Raw genomic sequence first — 5,084 nt, 5'->3', positions numbered from 1 at the left:
AATCTGTACACCTTTTATTTCCTTGTTTATTGCATTATCTAGAATTCCCAGTATGATACTGAAAAGCAGTGGTGAGAGGGGACAGCCTTGCCTTGTTCCCTCCCGTCTTAGTGTGAAAGCTTCAAGTTTCTCACCATTGTGTAGCTGTAGGTTTTTTTGTAGATATTCTTTATCAATACCCGCCTCTATTACTAGCTTACTGAGAGTTTTTATCATGAATGTTGGATTTTGTCAAATACTTTTCCTGCATCTAGTCATACGATGTGATTTTTCTTTTTTATCCTGTTGATATGATGTATTACCTCAATTACATGTTGAACTAGATTGGCATACCTAGGATAAATCCCACTTGGTCATGGTATATAATTCTTTATATACATTGCTGGATTTGATTTGCTAATATTTTGTCAAGGACTTTTGAATCTATGTTCATAAGACAAATTGATCTGTAGTTTCCTTTCCTTATAGTTTCTTTGTCTGGTTTTGGTATTAGAACAATGATGGCATCATGATTTAGAAAATCTTCTCTGTGCTTCTAATCTCCAAAAGAGATTATAGAGAATTGGTATAATTTCTTCCTTAAATGTTAGTAGAATTCAAAAGTGAATCCATCTGGGCCTGGTGCTTTCTGTTTTAATTATTTAATTACTGACTCAAATCCTTTAATAGATATAGCCCTATTCAGATTTTCTATTTTTTCTTCTGTGAGTTTTGGCATTTTGTGTCTTTCAAGAAATTGGTTTATTTCATCTACATTATCAGTTTGAGTGCATAGGGTTATTATCCATTGTATTCCTTGATTTGTCTGTTTAATGTTCAAGGGATCTGTAGTGATGTCCCTTCTTTCATTTCTCATATTAGCAACCTGTAGCCTCTATTTTTCTTAGTTAGCCTGGCCAGAGGCTTATCAATTTTATTGATCTTTTCAAAGAACCAGTGTTTGGTTTTGTTAATTTTCTCTATCGATTATCTATTTTCAATTTCATTGATTTCTGCTTATTATTTCTTTCCTCCTTCTTTTTCTAATTTCCTAAGGTAAAAACTTAGATTATTGAGTTTAGATCTTTCTTCTTGTGTTTAGATATTTCTTCTAATATATACATTCAGTGCTATAAATTTCCTTCTAAGAACTGTTTTTGCTACATCCCACAGATTTTGGTAATTTTAGTTCATTTAGTTAAAAATATTTTTTAAATTTCTGAGATTCCTTCTTGTCTATTACTACTTCTTGTCTACTTCATGTCCAATTTACTAATAAGCCTATCAAAAGCATTCTTCATCTGTTACTGTAATTTTTTTTAAACGTATATGTTCTTCCTTAAGATTTCTATTTCTGTGTTTACATTGCCTCTCTGTTCTTGCATGCTGTCTGTGTTATCCATAAGAGCCCTTAGCATGTTAATCATAGTTGCTACAAATTCCTGGTCTGATAATTCCAACATCCCTGTCATGTCTGACTCTGATATTTGCTCTATCTTTTCAAATGGTAAGGGGTTTTGCCTTTTGGTATGCCTTGTAATGTCTTCACAGCTAGACATGATGAAATAAGTAAAAGGAACTGCTGTAAATAGGCCTCTTATAACGTGGTGGTAAGGTGTGGGAGGACAGAAAATGTTCTATAGGCCTATGATTCTCAGTCTTTCAGTAAGCCTTTGTCTTTGGACTATGAACGTTATTAGTGTTTCTCAGTGTTTTTCTCTCCGCTTTGGTGGGAAAAGATGGCTAGAGTGAGTTGGAATTGGATATTTCCCTTTTCCCATGTGAAAGTCAAGAGCTGATTAGAGTTCAGTTTTCTCCTTCTCTAAGTCAGTTAGGTTTTGAAAATACCTGGTTCTCGCGGTGATTGCCACACATGAGTGAATCTCTGCTCCAGTAAGCTGTAGCTCCAGGTATTTGCCTGTCTGTCCTTCCAATCTGTCCTCATCTATCTTTTGGATCCTAGAAGAGCTGTTGATTTTTCAGTCTGTTGAGCGTTTTTTCTTGTTATTAGGATGGAGTGGTGACTTCCAAGCGCTTCACATGTGGAACCAGAAATGAGACGTCCCTATTTTTTTATGTGAGTGATTGGGTAAATATTGGTGTCATTTATAAAAATAATATTTATTATTAGTGAAGTGTTGTTGAATTTTATATAAGTACAGCTATGACATAAACCTATACGTGGTCCATACTAAGCTGTCCCGTGAAAAGTGTACGTCTATTAATCCTTTCATTTATTCCACAAACATCTACTGAGTGCAAAACAGGCACTGTGCTAAGTGTTAAGAAGTCTAGGGGATGGTGTAGACCTGGTTGAGGCATCTGCCCAGTATAGACCATCCAAGGTGGACGTAATCCAGGCCATTGGAGATGCATTTCCTGGGAGCCGCAGTGTCTGTCTCCGTCTGGTTGTTAGAACATTCAGAACTACCCCCACCCTTCTGCATCTGCATGGCAAGACCATCTACTACAAGATGCCCAACACACCCTGGTATCCAATCGCTTTTTACTGTCCCACAAAGAACAGCATCAGAATTTTTGTGTGTGTGATCAGCCTGGATCCCTTCAATCAATAAAGCAGAGCCAAATTTGTTACCACTTCCTGATCTTTGACATTTCCTTGACTACCAGCATGAACAGGAAGAGATGAAGAAGCACTTTGATTGGCACTCAATAATAACGTGTTGAGATTCCTTCCAAGAGATGGTTGGCCAGGTCGTGAAAGCCCCGGTGAATCACAGGATCACAGTCCCAGGCAACTTCCAGGGGCCCAGTCTGTCACCTGCTCCTATAAGGTAACCTTGGAATGGCTACACATGCTTGGAGCAGGGCTTCATCTAGGTTCACAAGCCACCCAGGCCCACCTGATTCAACAAGATCTCTTTTGTTAACTTTGCCTATAGTACCATTACCACGTGCTTCTTTGACTCTGAAATTAAGACTAAGTAAAGCACTCAATATACCTTCAGCAACACTAGGAGGGAAAAGTATGGGAAACTGATTTTGTCAATGCAAAAAATCTCAATATCCAAAACTGAGTATTGAAAGAGAGGATGAGCCCAAACTACAACAAATAAATCTCTAACTCTGATAAAGATGAGCATGATGCCTACTTGGAGCTGAGAAAGGATGCCTACTTAGAGAATGCCACAAACAACAGTGATAACTCAGGAAAAGAAACCAGTAAGTCATTCAACTCAGGTGAAAAGGAGAAAGAAATGGCAAAGAAGTTTGATAGCAATGCCCTGCCAATTCCTCCAGTAATGAGGGTGACATTGATTGAAATGAGAAGAAAGGGAAACAGCTGAAAAAGGCTATATGACCAACCCCGACAAGGGTCACAAGAAGCTTGTGGAGATGTAGAAGGGCAAAGACCCCAGTGTCCCCAAGAGGCACATATCTGTTCATGCCGTGGCTCAGGCTCAATGCTAGCAGAGAGAAGATCAAGTCAGACCATCTGTTGGCTCAACAGTGGGACTGCAAGGCAGAGGATACCAAGAAGAAATATGAAAAACCCATGAAAGAATATAGAAGAGTGAGTCTTCTAAGAGGGACAGGTCAAAAAAAAGAAAAATAAAGGTAAAGATGGAAGAAAAAAAAATCAATATCTTCTAGGAGCTCATTATTCAAATCATTCTCAGGCAGCTAAGTGAGAGCTTCGAGGACAGTGTACGTCCTATGATGATAGTTCTTCAGGAAAGAATAAAAACAAAAAGAAGGCAGGGTGAGGATTCTGAAGAACTGGTCGGTACTCCCCCTGCTCAGAGAACTGGGCGTCAGGATCCAATGAGTAGAGAGAAGGAAATTTTTCTCTCCTTGCACTTACCCCGTCACACTTTTAGTCTCCCCATCCATGTTTTGGTACCAGTTTCTCCTCATATTAAATGTAGTCCTTGGATTCCATGCCATCTATCTAAATAAGCTCTCCTGGTGATATGCAGTTCACTGGGTAGCAGGAGAGGTACCCTACTCTACTTCACATAGATGACTCCTTATAACTTGGGAAGAAACTAGGTGGGAAGCAGGGTAAGGCAGGATCCAAATCTTCCTTCTACTTCCCCAACCTTAAGGATATAGCTGTGTCTCGTCCTGTTCAAGTTGCTGCAGCATGGGTCATGTGAAGTTAGGCCTGTAGCTTCTAACTGGGGCCTATTTCTACTTCTGTTTTGTATTTCTGGTCTATAAAAATCAATATTTAATAAAGGGAACAGTCTTTTGGTGGGGAAAAGGAAGGAGTGACCAATTTTGCCAAATGCTCCTGACTGGTAGAGAAAAATGATGGCAGAGAATGGCAAAATGAAGGTTAATGACAAAAGGTCCTTGAAGCTTTGACAAATGGGGGTCCTTGACGAAAGCAGATTCATTGGCTTTGAGGTGACACATCTCTGGCTTTAAAATCAGGCTCCACCACTTAATAGCTTATGACTGGGCAAAACACTTAAATCTTTTGAGCCTCAAATTTTTCATCTTGGCAATCAGGTTATAGTGCCTACAGCCAGACTGGTTTTGAACAATTAACAAAATAACATATGGAAAAGATCTTGGCATGACTCAATAAATAAATAATCTTTCTTTCTGTTCCTCTTTCCCAAGTCACACACAAAAAAGGAAAATACTGCTAATTAACCAGTTTTATTAAAGCCAAATAAAGCCTATGCATCAAAATTTAGAAAATAGATGTCTATATTTTGAAGCTACTCTTCCACTTGCAAATTTAAGACAGCAAAGTTTAAACTTTGTAATGGGAATAGTCATAAATTACTAAATAGTCACATAATAGGTAATAATTTTAATAAACACTTTAAATTTCAATCACAAAGGAAATAAATAAAACATGTCTCTTACACTAAGAAGTACTTTTTTTTTCTGAAATAAAAGCACAGTGAAAGAAGAGATCATGACAATAGTATTAACGAAGTTAAAAGCATATTAACTTAAATTAAAATGGTATGATGTCCCAGTAGAAATAACTATATTATTCTTTTTAGACTGAGGGAACAATTTCGTGCGGAATATCTGGCAAAAGAAATGCCATCCTTGTAATGCAATCTATCATTTTGCAACTAATTAAAACTCACTTATTACAGCATTTTCATTTTACTTAA

At 37.6% G+C, this 5,084-nt stretch overlaps 1 pseudogene; it reads left to right on the top strand.

Annotated features, from left to right (window-relative positions):
* Positions 1 to 5,084, top strand: part of LOC105292208 — a 16,206-nt pseudogene that overhangs the window by 6,097 nt on the left and 5,025 nt on the right.

This window comes from Pteropus vampyrus, unplaced genomic scaffold (genome assembly GCF_000151845.1).
Source record: "Pteropus vampyrus isolate Shadow unplaced genomic scaffold, Pvam_2.0 Scaffold53, whole genome shotgun sequence".
NCBI classification, from domain to species: Eukaryota; Metazoa; Chordata; class Mammalia; order Chiroptera; family Pteropodidae; genus Pteropus; species Pteropus vampyrus.
Note: the sequence above shows the minus strand (reverse complement) of the source record. Positions and strands in the feature narration are given on the sequence as shown.